Source organism: Oryctolagus cuniculus, chromosome 11, assembly GCF_964237555.1.
Source record: "Oryctolagus cuniculus chromosome 11, mOryCun1.1, whole genome shotgun sequence".
NCBI lineage: Eukaryota > Metazoa > Chordata > Mammalia > Lagomorpha > Leporidae > Oryctolagus > Oryctolagus cuniculus.
Genome location: NC_091442.1, coordinates 17006893 through 17022614, shown reverse-complemented (window position 1 = coordinate 17022614; position 15722 = coordinate 17006893).

The following is a 15722-nucleotide window of genomic DNA, read 5'->3' as shown; positions in this document are numbered from 1 at the left end:
TTTCAGTAAAAATAAATGAGAATTGGTCCTTTTAGTTCAACAAAGTATAAATATTTCTCCTTTTAATATAATTATAAATACTTCTCCAAATACATTTTTAGATTTTTCCTACCCTTTCATCCCCACCTCTGCCCCACCTCCTAACCTTCTGTACTTTAGCAAGAGAACTCAGTGTTCCTGAAAAATGAGGCAATGGAATTGGGGACATTATTTGATTTGAATGTGTAAGCCCTGGCATTCTCAGGCCAAGCATTGTCAGTGTGCTGTCTCAGGGCAGAAGGCTGGTTAATGAAAATAACTTTATGAGGGGGAGTCAGTTAAAAAGCTTAGCTGAAAGCTTAGTTGAGCCTGTTGGAAAAGTGTCCATGGGAACAAGTATTACCTTTCCACCTTCCACATTCCCATATTCTCCCATACATGCCACCTCTTTTTTTGTTATTTATATTTATTTATTTTTTTAACTTTTATTTAATGAATATAAATTTCCAAAGTACAGCTTATGGATTACAATGGCTCCCCCCCCCAATAATTTCTCATTCACCTGCAACCCCCCCTTTCCTGCTCCCTCTCCCCTTCCATTCACATCAAGATTAATTTTCAATTCTCTTTATATACAGAAGATCAGTTTAGCATATATTAAGTAAAGATTTCAACAGTTTGCACCCACATAGAAACACAAAGTGAAAAATACTGTTTGAGTACTAGTTATAGCATTAAGTCACAATGTACAGCACATTAAGGACAAAGATCCTACATGAGCAGTAAGTGCACAGTGACTCTTATTGTTGACTTAACAAATTGACACTCTTGTTTATGGCATCAGTAATCACCCTAGGCTCTTGTCATGAGTTGCCAAGGCTATGGAAGCCTTTTGAGTTCACCGACTCTGATCATATTTAGACAAGGTTGTAGTCAGAGTGGAAGTTCTCTCCTCCCTTCAGAGAAAGGTACCTCCTTCTTTGATGACCTGTTCTTTCCACTGGGATCTCACTTGTGGAGATCTTTTTTTTTTTTTTCTGGAAGCCACTAAATACATCATAATTTATTATAGCGACACAAATAATCTGAGGGGCTTCCGCGGAGATTTTTCATTTAGTTTTTTTTTTTTTTTTTTTTTTTTTTTTTTTTTTTTTTTTTTTTTTTTTTTTTGCCAGCGTGTCTTGGCTTTCCATGCCTAAAATACTGTCATGGGCTCTTCAGCTGTATCCACATGCCTTAAGGGCTGATTCTGAGGCCAGAGTGATGTTTAGGACATCTACCATTCTATGGGTCTGCTGTGTATCTCGCTTCCCATGTTGGATCGTTCTCTCCCTTTTTTATTCTATCAGCTAGTATTTGCAGACAAGTCTTATTTATGTGCTCCCTTTGGCTCTTGTCCTATCATTATGATCAATTGTGAACAGAAATTGATCACTGGGACTAGTGAGATGGCATTGGTACATGCCACCTTGATGAGATTGAGTTGGAATCCCCTGGTATGTTTCTAACTCTACCGTTTGGGGCAAGTCAGCTTGAGCATGTCCCGAATTGCACATCTCTTCCCTCTCTTATTCCCACTCTTATATTTACCAGCAATCACTTTTAAGTTAAGTTTCAACACTTAAGAATAACTGTGTATTGATTATAGTATTCAACCAAAAGTATTAAGTAGAACAAACAAACAAAAAATACTAAGAGGGATAACATATCAAGTTGCTCATCAACAATCAGGGCAAGGGCTGATCAAGTCACTGTTTCTCATAGTGTTCATTTCACTTTAACAGGTTTCCTTTTTGGTGCTCAGTTAGTTGTCACCAATCAGGGAGAACATATGATATTTGTCCCTTTGGGACTGGCTTATTTCACTCAGCATAATGTTTTCAAAATTCCTAACAGGGATCACTTTTCAGTTAAAATTTAAACACCTAAGAATAATTGTGTGTTAATTACAGAGTTCAACCAATAGTACTAGAACAAAAAAATACTAAAATGAATAAAGTATTACATTGTACATCAACCATCAGGACAAGAGCTGATCAAGTCACTGTTTCTCATAGTGTCCATTTCACTTCAACAAGTTTCCTCTTTGGTGCTCAGTTAGTTGTCACCAATCAGGGAGAACATATGATATTTGTCCCTTTGGGACTGGCTTAATTCACTTAGCATGATGTTTTCCAAATTCCTCCATCTTGTTGCAAATGACCGGGTTTCATTGTTTTTGACTGGTGTATAGTATTCTATAGAGTACATGTCCCATAATTTCTTTATCCAGTCTACTGTTGATGGGCATTTGGGTTGATTCCAGGTCTTAGCTATTGTGAATTGAGCTGCAATAAACATTAATGTGCAGACAGCTTTTTTTGTTTGCCAATTTCATTTCCTTTGGGTAAATTCCAAGGAGTGGTATGGCTGGGTTGAATGGTAAGGTTATATTCAGGTTTCTGAGGAATCTCCAGACTGACTTCCATAGTGGCTTGACCAGTTTGCATTCCCACCAACAGTGGGTTAGTGTCCCTTTTTCCCCACATCCTCGCCAGCATCTGTTGTTGGTAGATTTCTGAATGTGAGCCATTCTAACCGGGGTGAGGTGAAACCTCATTGTGGTTTTGATTTGCATTTCCCTGATTGCTAGTGATCTTGAATATTTTTTCATGTGCCTGTTGGCCCTTTGGATTTCCTCTTTTGAAAAATGTGTATTGAGGTCCTTGGCCCATCTCTTAAGTGGGTTGTTGGTTTTGATGTTGTGGAGTTTCTTGATCTCTTTGTAGATTCTGGTTATTAACCCTTTATCTATTGCATAGTTTGCAACTATTTTTTCCCATTCTGTTGGTTGCCTCTTCACTTTCCTGACTGTTTCTTTTGCAGTACAGAAACTTCTCAATTTGATACAATCCCAAATGTTAATTTTGGCTTTGACTGCCTGTGCTTCTGGGCTATTTTCCAAGGAGTCTTTGTCGGTACCTATATCTTGAAGGGTTTCTCCAATGCTCTCTAATAATTTGATGGTGTCGGGTTGTAGATTTAGATATTTAATCCATGTTGAGTGAATTTTTGTGTAAGGTGAAAGGTAGGGGTCTTGCTTTATGATTCTGCATGTGGAAATCCAATTTTCCCAGTACCATTTATTGAATAGACTGTCCTTACTCCAGGGATTGGTTTTGGATCCTTGATCAAATATAAGTTGGCTGTAGATGTTTGGATTGATTTCTGGTGTTTCTATTCTGTTCCATTGGTCTATCCACCTGTTTCTGTACCAGTACCATGCTGTTTTGATAACAACTGCCCTGTAGTATGTCCTGAAATCTGGTATTGTGATGCCTCCAGCTTTGTTTTTGTTGTACAAGATTGTTTTAGCTATTCGTGGTCTCCTGTGTCTCCATATGAATTTCAGCATCATTTTTTCCAGATCTGAGAAGAAGGTCTTGGGTATCTTGATTGGTATTGCATTGAATGTATAAATTGCTTTTGGGAGAATGGACATTTTGATGATACTGATTCTTCCAATCCATGAACATGGAAGATTTTTCCATTTTTTGGTATCCTCTTCTATTTCTTTCTTTAAGGTTTTGTAATTTTCATTGTAGAGATCTTTAATGTCCCTGGTTAAGTTTATTCCAAGGTATTTGATTGTTTTTGTAGCTATTGTGAATGGGATTGATCTTAGAAGTTCTTCCTCAGCCATGGCATTGCCTGTGTATACGAAGGCTATTGATTTTTGTGCATTGATTTTATATCCTGCTACTTTGCCAAACTCTTCTATGAGTTTCAATAGTATCTTAGTCAAGTTCTTTGCGTCCCCTAAGTAAAGGATCATATCATCCGCAAAGAGGGATAGTTTGAGTTCTTCCTTCCCAATTTGTATCCCTTTTAATTTCTTTTTCTTGCCTAATAGCTCGGGCTAGAACTTCCAGAACTATATTGAATAGCAGTGGTGAGAGTGGGCATCCCTGTGTGGTACCAGATCTTAGTGGAAATGCTTCCAACTTTTCCCCATTCAATAGGATGTTGTCCGTGGGTTTTTCATAAATTGCTTTGATTGTATTGAAGAATGTTCCTTCCATACCCAGTTTGCTTAGAGTTTTCATCATGAAAGGGTGTTGTATTTTATCAAATGCTTTCTCTGCGTCTATTGAGATAATCATATGGTTTTTCTTCTGCAGTCTGTTAATGTGGTGTATCACATTGATTGTTTTGCAAACATTGAACCATCCCTGCATGCCAGGGATAAATCCCACTTGGTCTGGGTGGATGATCTTTCTGATGTGTTGTTGCATTCTATTGGCCAGAATTTTATTGAGGATTTTTGCATCTATGTTCATCAGGGATATTGGTCTGTAATTCTCTTTCAATGCTGCATCTTTTTCTGGCTTAGGAATTAAGGTGATGCTGGCTTCATAGAAAGAATTTGGGAGGATTCCCTCTTTTTTGATTGTTCTGAATAGTTTGAGAAGAATTGGAGTTAGTTCTTCTTTAAATGTCTGGTAGAATTCAGCAGTGAATCCATCTGGTCCTGGGATTTTCTTTGTTGGGAGGGCCTTTATTACTGTTTCAATTTCTGTCTCAGTTATGGGTCTGTTTAGGTTTTCGATGTCTTCCTGGTTCAATTTAGGTAGGTTGCATGTGTCCAGGAATCTATCCATTTCTGATAGGTTTCCCTGTTTGCTGGCATACAAGTCTTTGTAGTAATTTCTGAGGATTCTTTTTATTTCTGTGGTATCTGTTGTTACTTTTCCTTTTTCATCTCTGATTGTATTGATTTGGGTTTTCTCTTCTTTTTTTACTTAGTTGGGCCAATGGGGTGTCAATTTTGTTTATTTTTTCAAAAAACCAACTCTCTCGTTGGCTGATTTTTTGTAACTTTTTTTGGATTCAATCCTGTTGATTTCTTCTCTGATTTTAATTATTTCTGTTCTCCTACTAGATTTGGGTCTGGTTTACTGCAGATTTTCTAGATCCTTGAGATGCATTGAAAGCTCATCTATTTGGTGCCTTTCCAATTTCTTGATGTAGGCACCTATTGATATAAACTTTCCTCTTAACACTGCTTTTGCTGCGTCCCATAAGTTTTGGTATGTTGTGCTGTTATCCTCATTTACTTCCATAAATTTTTTGATGTCTCTTTTAATTTCTTCTATGGCCCATTGTTCATTCAGGAGGATGTTGTTCAATCTCCATGTGTTTGCATACTTTCTAGGGTTTACTGAGTTGCTAATTTCCAACTTCATTCCTTTATGGTCTGATAAGCTACATGGTATGATTCTAAATCTTTTGAATTTGCTAAGACTTGCTTTATGGCCTAGTATGTGGTCAATGCTAGAGATGGTTCCATGTACTGCTGAGAAGAATGTAAATGCTTTCTGTGCAGGATGAAAAGTTCTGTAGATATCTGTTAGATCCATTTGGGCTATAGTGTCGTTTAAATCTACTGTCTCCTTGTTGATCTTCTGTCCTGTTGATCTATTTCTGAGAGTGGGGTATTGAAGTCCCCCAGTACTATTATATTGGGGTCTAAGTCTCCCTTTAAGTCCCTTAACGAATCTTTTAAATAAACTTGTGCCCTGTAATTAGGTGCATATAGATTAATAATCATTATATCTTCCTGTTGAATTGATCCCTTAATCATTATATAGTGCCCCTCTTTGTCTCTCCTAACAGTTTTTGTGGTAAAGTTTCCATACTTGCAACCTCTTATATCAAATGTTGTATACCTAGCGAAACACTATAAATATTGTTCTGCTATTGTCCCATCTCAGTGTGTCTTGATACTCATCACTTGACTTCCATGCCTTACCTGTAAAATGTGGATCAGCATAGTAGTTTTTACCTGTTAGAACTGCAGTTAGGACTAAATGGGGAATGTTTAGTACAACACTGACGTGTCTTACATGCCCAGTAAATACATGGTAGCTGTTGCTGTTTTTATAATCCTTTTTCCCTAGGGAAATAGTGAATGGCTTATTTAGACACAGCTAAAAGAAAGCATTCTGTCCTGGCTCTTTCAACCTTTGATTATAATTGTAGGTCAGTGGCCAGAGTGCAGAAAGTACTCAATAAATGTATGTGGAAAGTTGAGTAGTTGAATCATAGGTCAGTGTTTTTCACCCACCTGCTTCTGCATCTCATAATGGTCTCTGTTAAAGGGATTGTATCCCTGTATCAAATCCTTTAATACTTATATAGTTTCAAAGAATTCAGTCTCTCTATCTAGAATTGCTTATGGTCTTCATATTATCTAGCATAGACTTTTCCTGAACTATGTTTTATTTATTTATTTATTTATTTTTTTGACAGGCAGAGTGGACAGTGAGAGAGAGAGACAGAGAGAAAGGTCTTCCTTTTGCCATTGGTTCATCCTCCAATGGCCGCCGCAGCTGGCGCACTGTGGCGGGCGCACCATGCTGATCCGAAAGCAGGAGCCAGGTGCTTCTCCTGGTCTCCCATGGGGTGCAGGGCCCAAGCACTTGGGCCGTCCTCCACTGCACTCCCAGGCCATAGAAGAGAGCTGGCCTGGAAGGGGGGCAACCAGGACAGAATCCGGCGCCCCGACCGGGACTAGAACCCAGTGTGCCAGTGCTGCTAGGTGGAGGATTAGCCTATTGAGCCACGGCGCCGGCCCTGAACTATGTTTTAATGAAGATCTGGTATTCCTCTAATATTCTTAGAAAATGCCTACAGACAATTGCTTATAGGAATGGCAAATGGCTTATATGGCTTTCTGCTCTGTTTATTTCTTGGATCTGAGTGCCCTGTGATCTGAGGTTTATGTCTCTTGGCTGCCTCTGAGTCCCACTGTGGCTTTATAGCCCATGGTTTTTTGCCAGAAACAGTAATTTGTAGATTTGCCCTTAACCCAAAAAAATCTTAGCTTTCTGTACCGGGTTTTTCATGTTATAGTGGAAGGAATGGAACTTTGATGACTGGGAAATGTTGAAGGAAGTAATGGAAATGAAAAAATAAACAGGTGCTCCTGCAAGGTAAAGGGGCCTGAAAAGGAAACTCGCAAATATCCCGGCACCTTGTGAGTATGTTTCTGTGCCTTAAGGGAGTTTTGGCCCCAAGTTGTCCGAGAGAGGACTGGAATGACAGAGCTCGGGTTAGGCAAATTCCTTGGTGAGCATATAGGGACACCTGTAGCTATTTTATCTTAGATATCTGTGCCAAATGTTCCATGACCCTATTCACTACTCAGACCCAGTCTTCATTTTCTCCACTCTCTCTTCCTAGGAGGCTGACGCTGTGGATTGTGTTAGTAGCTTTCTGTGCCCTCTTGCCTTAGCCTGGTCTGTCCGAGAAGAGACCCCTGGCAAGAGATCAGAGGTAGGGAGGGAGGAAATTATGGTCAGCGTGTCCATTTCTTTGGAGAAATTGTCTCTGGTTATGCCTTTCACCTGAAGGTCACAGTTTCTCTTGAGAAGGTCTCATTATGGATCTTTATCTCCTTCCAGATCTGCTATATTTTCTCTCTCTTCATCATTTTGTGCCTGGAAAGGTAATTATACCATGACTCATCCTGGAGTACTATTCTATCCCTTGAAGTTTCCCTACAACCTGCCCATATCTTTTCAAATGTCCCTTTGTTAAGCCTTCCTCCAATTATCCCTAATATTATTGTGTCTGTACCTTGTGCTTAGACCCTGTCATAGTTTCAAGTCACTCTGCTTCTGTGGGAAGATAGTACCCTACCTGGGAGGTAGATGTTGACAAGTGAAGATGGTAGAGTTGGCTTCATGAAAGGTGGTTCCAGTTGCAAGCAATAGAACACAGACCTGGTTCATTGAAGCAGAAAAGGAATTCATGGGTGGGATATTGGGTTAAACTTCCAGGAAGCATTTGCAAGCTGAGAAGCAGGCAGCAGGTCAAACAGCAGGGACTGTAGGGACATTCTGATTAGGACACAGCTGCTGGCTACTGTTGTTGCTAATGCATTCTCAACTGTATCTTGTACCTTTAACTAATTTCCTCCGGGTTAAAAATCCTAGGTGGGAACCTCTGCTTGGTGATACAAGATCACATGCACCATTTTAGTAGCAACAAGGGGAGAAGTTACAGCTTATCTTTTCTCCCGGCTTGTTCATATTCAGGATAGAAACCTGCAACAGACAGTGAGGTGGTCCATGGTTTGCCTCTTCCCTTCCGTCTTCCCCTTCCATCTCACCAGTAGCCATCTCTGACTTCTCCAGTTTGGAATAGAGGAGAAAGGAGATCTCTGGTGCAGGCAAGGTGTTACTTGGCTGGCACTGTCATGATCTGGTGGTACTTCCCTCTGGGCTTGGCAGGTGGCCAAAGCCAAATTTGGCTCTCTGTAACAGAATCTTCCTTCTGGCAGGCCATCTGGCATTCTGTATCTTCTGTTAGGGTCCCAACCCCACCCCTAAGTCATTCTTGGGAGAAATCCAAAATGACCCTGGTATGAAATTTTTCCAAGGATTGTTTTAAAATCTGTTTTTTTTTTTCTTCTCAATCTTTGTAGATGGCCAGAAAGCATTTAATTTTAACACTCTCATAGAGTCTGGCTGCTTGGGTTGGAGGGAAGTCAATGGGTTTAAAAGGGCAGGGTGGCTGCCGAACCCACTCTGATAAACACTGGAAGGCTTTGCTCTCCCAGCATTGCCACACAGTGGCTGGGCCTCCCCAGAGACATGTATTCAAACTCCTGGAAATGAACCAACAAGGAGAGAATCCAGAAGGAAAAAATGCCTCTTTCAAGACTTTTTTTTTCCTTTACCAGAAGGGATATTTAGATGGTGCTGAGTTCCTGTTCATTTCTGCCTTTTCCTAGAAAAAGAACAAAGTCTTTCAATGATATTGAATACTTCTAAATTTCCACTTGGCCAAGACCAATTGTGCCTCGGTCTGGCTAAATGGGCCATGTTTTATTTTATGGTGTGTGAGCTTTCATTCTGTTTCAGAGGCCCTATTTAACATTTTGAATAAGCAATTCTTCTTTGTTGTGTATCAGCCCATGAACTCAGGGCTGTTAGCTAATCTCACATCTTTTGTTCAATGAAAAACCTGGGTAAATATAAATAAGGAAAAATCTAGCAGTGTAGGGCTCTGATGTGTTAAAGCAGGGATTGAGTCCTTGGGATGTTTTTGAGTGTGAAGGTCCTGTCCCTTATTCTTGTCCTTTCCCATCCCTCGGTGGAAAAGGCAAAATGTTGAGGAGAAGGATGGTTCATTACCATCATTTCAAAGACATAGATGGAGATTTTCATTCTCTGTGATGCTGTATTTCAGGATAGATTTCCAAGATGTTCAAGAAGGATGCATATGTGAAACGTGGAATTGTGTGTGTTGGAAACTTTTCCAGCTTCTACCTGCTAGGCAAGGCTTTCCTTTTTATATCTAGTCATTTGAGGTCATAGATTATGCATATTTAAGTACTCAAAGAAATTCCTTGCATTTGAAGTAAAAGTTCTATCTTATTTCAAATCCTTATCTTCATCATCATCATCATCATTCATAATCTCTTCATAAATCTTTATTCACATCCTTTATTACTTTTGTACAGGTAAGTTCCTACAGGTGAAATAACTAGATAGGAGCATATCAACTTAAATATATTTTTTATAAGAAATTTCATACATATTACAACAGCAGGGGGAATAGGATATAAGGATTTTTGAAGCAGAGCTGACATTGTGGCACAGTGGGTTAAGCTGCTGCTTGCAACCCTGGCATCCATATCTGGTGGCGTGCTGGTTGGAGTCCCAGCTACTTGGCTTCGGAGCCAACTTCTTGCTAATGTTCCGGGGAAGGGCAGCAGAAGATGCCCCAAGTGTTTGGATCTCTGTCACCTATGTGGGAGACCAGGGTAGAGTCTTGGCTCCTGGCTTCCGCCTGGCCCAGCTCTGGCTGTTGCAGTCATGTGGGGAATGAACCAGCAGATGAAAGATCTCTCTCTCTCTCTCTCTCTCTCTCTCTCTCTATATATATATATACACACACACACACACACACATATGTATATATTTCTTTCTGATACTCTGACTTTGAAATAAATAAATAATTTTAAAACAGATTTTGAAGCTTCTAATGTGCATTGTTCAGTTGTCCTCTGGAAATTATGTTGATTCGTATCCCTGTCAGTATTGTTTGAAAATGCTCAGAGGCTGACATTCTATGCAGCACTGGACTTCAAACATTTTTGTTAATTCACTGAATGAGATGTGATGACATTATTATTTTAATTGTCATTGGTTTGATTACTAGGGATGGTAAACATGTTTCCATCTATTTATTGGTCATTTGTCTTGTTTCATAAAATTTCTCTTCACATGTTCTGTTTAATTTTCTACTGCTCATTCCTCCTCCCCCTGCAATTTGTAAGAGGTCTTTAAATAGTAATGATGTTAACCCTTTGTCTGGAAAACCCAATGCAATAATTTTTCTCATTTATCATTTGGTTTCCAATTTTCTTTGTAGTTTCTTGACATACTGCAACATTACATTTTAATACAGTTAAATCAATCAATTTTTCACTGAGGTTTTCTGTCTTTGCTTGCTTAGAAGTCAAGCAAATATATAAAAATGTATTTATAATATATTATATATAAAATATATAGATTATATATTTTATGTATTTTATATATATAAAATATATATAATCTAATGCTTAAGTAGTTCCATTTCCTTCAGTTGAAAATCTCTTACACATCTGAAATTTTTTTGGTTTGTGACTTTTACAAGATAGTGCTTTTTTTAAAAGTAGACAATTTGAGCAACCCTTATTAAGTATAACTTTTCTTACTGATTTTTTTTAAAGATTTTATTTATTTATTTGACAGGTAGAGTTACAGACAGTGAGAAGGAGACAGAGAGAAAGATCTTCCTTCTGTTGGTTCACTCCCCAGATGGCTGCAACAGCTGGAGCTGGGCCGATCTGAAGCCAGGAACCAGGTGCTTCTTCCTGGTCTCCCATGTGGGTGCAGGGGCCCAAGTGCTTGGGCCATAGTAGAGAGCTGGATTGGAAGAGAGGCAGCTGGGACTAGAACTGGCACCCATATGGGATGCTGGCGCTGCAGGTGGAGGATTAGCCTACTGCACCATGGAGCCAACCCCTCTTATTGATTTTTAAAAAAGATTTATTTATTTATTTGAAAGAGAGAGAGAGAGAGAGAGAGAGAGAGAGAGATTGATTTTCCATCTGCTGGTTCACTCCCCAAATGGCTGCAACCGCTGGAGCTGGGCCGATCCAAAGCCAGGAGCCAGGAGCTTCTTCCAGGTCTCCCACACAGCTGCAAGGGCCCAAGGACTTATCCCATCCTACTCTGCTTTCCCTGTCACAGCAGGGAGCTGGATGGGAAGTGGAGCAGCCACGATGCAAAACATATGGGGTTCTGGCACTGCAGGCAGCGGCCTTACCTGCTACACCACAGTGCAGGCCCCTCCTATTGATTTAAAATTCTGTGCTTTTCATGTACTAAATGTTTATATCTGAGGCTTTTTATTGTGTTCATTGATCTATTGGTCTAATCTTGTCCAGTACCAAACAGGTATAATGTTTTACTTTGTGACAATTTCTTCTATCTCCAATTCTTCTATCTAGTATTTCCTCTCTTCCCAAACATTTTTGGCTTCTCTGAGATGTTTATTTTAGCGTTAAATTTTACAATTCTTTTTAGAATTTCATGAAGTATTTGAATTTATAATTGATTTGGGATATGATTGAATATTATCCTCAGGAGCTTCCTCCCCCCCCCCCTCTCTTTCTCTCTCTCTGTCTCTCATTCTCTCTCTCTTCTGTGGAGGCAAGGGACCTTGTTCTAGGGTCTTGGTAAGGTTTTTATGGTTTTTTCATAAAAGCTTTACTTGTTGATAATGAAGTTTGTTTTTGGATATTTTGTATTTTTGCTTCAATTGTGATTGAGATTGCTTCCATTCTGCTTTCCTTACTGGTTATGGCTTATACATGAGAACTACTCATTTTTTATATTTATTTTGTAATGACCAAATTTAATGAACTGTTTTATTAGTTGTGATACAGTTGATTCTCTTGGGTTTTCTGAGTAGAAACTGGCATCATTTGCAATAACTATAATTTTGTTTATTTTTCAGTATCCTTTCTTCCTTCTCTCTCCTTTTCTTTCTCTTTTTCCTTTTATTATCAGCACTTGTAGGACAATATTAAAATAATAATGAGCATCATCATTGTGATCCTTGTTAGAAATCTCATTTTTTTTATTTTTTTGACAGGCAGAGTGGACGGTGAGAGAGAAGAGAGAAAGGTCTTCCTTTGCTGTTGGTTCACCCTCCAACGGCCAGCGCGGCCAGCGCGCTGTGGCCGGCGCACTGTACTGATCCGATGGCAGGAGCCAGGTGCTTCTCCTGGTCTCCCATGGGGTGCAGGGCCCAAGCACGTGGGCCATCCTCCACTGCACTCCCGGGCCGCAGCAGAGAGCTGGCCTGGAAGAGGGGCAACCGGGACAGAATCCGGCGCCCCGACCGGGGCTAGAACCTGGTGTGCCTGCGCCACAAGGCGGAGGATTAGTCTAGTGAGCCGCGGTGCCAGCCTCTCATGTTTTTTATATTTTAACTTTAAATTATCTTTGAAATATTTCATTGGTTATTTTGCAAGTATACTAATATGTGAAAGTGCCCTGTGGCTTTAATTTCTTCTTCTAATTTTGGTGTTCAGTTCTGCTAACTTGGAAAAATAAAGGAGGTAGTCTTTTATCACTTTTTGTATCCTTTGAAAGAGTTTATTTTGACAATTCTCTGATATTTGAAAATTTGGAAGAGTCGGGTTTTGCTCCTTTCTTGCAGATAATTCATTCTGAGTGTGTAGTAGCTTTCCCTTTTCCATTGTGTACTGGTGAGCTCCCAGTGGCCATATGCGCTCTGTGGGACTCTGCTCCCTGGGCTATAGCGATGAGTTTTTTCCTAGGAATTTTTTGATTTGAAAGTAAGGGAACTGAAAGAATTCCCCTTTAGATTGTGAGAGTCATACGATGAGGAACCAGAAATTATAGCTGACTAGGATCCTTGCCATGTGAAGGACAGGAAAAATCCAACACCTTGAAATAGTGACACAACTGGAGAGAGTACCAGTGTGTGGGCACCTGACCCCAGCTGGTCTGGACTCAGCTTTAGGAAGCACCTCTCATTCCTGTACTTACATGGGATGCCCATTATCCTTTTGATGAATTCCTTTTGTTTGAATTTGGTTTCTGATACTTCCAAACCTACAAATATAGATGCTTTATTTCTTTCTAAAAAATGTTTCTTACATAATTAAATATTTGCTGAAGTTTTCCAACTTCTCAAAAATTCTTTAGAAAACCATAAATGGCCAAATTTATTATATTCAGGACTTCAAATTTATTAGCATAAAATTATCCCTAATTCTTTATTATAAGTAAAACAGAACTCATTTATAATTGTAAAAAAATTCATATTCATTTCCTGATTCCCATATATAGTCATTTTTTTGGGAGGTATAACATAATCATATTGTTGGAAACATGGCATTTCTAAGATTATGTTGTGAAAAAAATCATTAAGTGTGATGAAAGAAGGTTAAGACTTAGAATTTCAGACCCACAATAAGTTATTTTTCCTAGAGAAATGTCAATAATAAAGGTTTATTTACTTTTATTTCTGCAAATGCTGCAGGTACATTTTGTTATTGCAAACTAAAAATAAAAATTTTATTTACCAATATTTCTGTCCGAAACAAATTCAAATGTTTCCCTATTTGCCCTGATAATGTCACAAGCAGGAGCCTCGCTTTCTCCTTGCTTTACATTTGAATTTTATTTATTTATTTATTTATTTATTTATTTATTTAACAGGTAGAGTTATAGACAGTGAGGGAGACAGACAGAGAAAAAGGTCTTCCTTCCATTGGTTCACTCCCCAAATGGCCACCACGGCCGGAGCTGCGCCAATCCGAAGCCAGGAGCCAGGTGTTTCTTCCTGGTCTCCCATGTGGGTGTAGGGGCCCAAGCACTTGAGCCATCCTCCACTGCCCTCCAGGGCCACAGCAGAGAGCTGGCCTGGAAAAGGAGCAACTGGGACTAGAACCCAGCACCCATATGGGATGCTGGAGCCGCAGGTGGAGGATTAACCAAGTGAGCCACAGCGCTGGCCCCACCTTTGAATTTGATCTTACACTTTTGCTTTCAGCACAGATTGTGAGAATCAGTTAAAAAGCAACAACAACATAGGATTTGAGGATACATAAAAGCACGCATTCCTATGATAATAGTTAATCAACTCGAAAAAGGCTACCACATCTTCCTATTTTCAGACCATAGTTTGTTTAGCTCTGAACCAGCCATGTCCCATGTAGCTTTTGCTGTGTAAGAAACCACTTCAAAAATGTAGTGCCTTAAAAAAATCAACATGATTTTTATGATTTGGCAATCTGGGCTGAGTTCAGCTGGTAGGTTCTTCTGATGTCAGTCAGTTGGGCACTCAGCTGCCAGGCCAGTCAGGCTGGTGGCTCAAGGTAGCCTCAGTACAGATGGCTTATCTTTATTTTATTTATTTATTTATTTATTTATTTATTTATTTTTTTCATGGTCAAGTATTTTTTTTTTTAACTTTTATTTAATGAATATACGTTTCCAAAGTACGAATAATGGATTACTATGGCTTCCCCCCCATACCGTCCCTCCCACCCACAACCCTCCCCTTTCCCACTCCCTCTCCCCTTCCATTCACATCAAGATTCATTTTCGATTATCTTAATATACAGAAGATCAGCTTAGTATACATTAAGTAAGGATTTCAACAGTTTGCTCCCACACAGAAACATAAAGTGAAAAATAATAGATGATTTTTTTTAATGATGATGAAATCAGATCAGACCTATTGTCATGTTTAATCCCAGTGAGAGTCAAGTTGGGAGTTGATAGTTTCTATTCTTTTCTTTTTCTTTTTCTTTTTTTTTTTTTTTTAACAGAGGATCAGTTTAGTATGCATTAAGTAAAGATTTCAACAGTTTGCACCCCCATAGAAACACAAAGTGAAATATATTATTTGAGTACTCGTTATAGCATTAAATCTCAATGCACAGCACATTAATGACAGAGATCCTACATGAGGAGTAAGTGCACAGTGACTCCTGTTGTTGACTTTACCAATTGACACTCCTGTCTATGGCATCAGTAATCTCCCTATGCTCCAGTCATGAGTTTCCAAGGCTATGGAAGCCCCTTGAGTTCTCCGACTCTTATCTTGTTTAGACAAGGTCATAGTCAAAGTGGAGATTCTCTCCTCCCTTCAGAGAAAGGTACCTCCTTCTTTGAAGACCTGTTCTTTTCACTGAGATCTCACTCACAGAGATCTTTTGCCAGAGTGTCTTGGCTTTCCATGCCTGAAATACTCTCATGGGCTTTTCAGCCAGATCTGAATGCCTTTAGGGCTGATTCTGAGGCCAGAGTGCTATTTAGGGCATCTGCCATTCTATGAGTCTGCTGAGTATCTCACTTCCCATGTTGGATCACTCTCCCCAAAAAGGAAACTTGTTGAAGTGAAAGGGACACTATGGGAAACGGTGACTTGATCAGCATAGCCCTGACTGTTAATGAACAACTTAATACATTATCCCTCTTAGTAGTTTTTTTGTCTGTTCTACTTAATATGACTGATTTAATTCTGTAATTAATACACAGTTATTCTTAAGTGTTGAAATTTAACTGAAATGTGATCCCTGTTAAACATAAGAGTAGGAATAAGAGAGGGAAGAGATATATAATTTGGGACATGCTCAAGCTGACTTGCCCCAAATGGTAGAG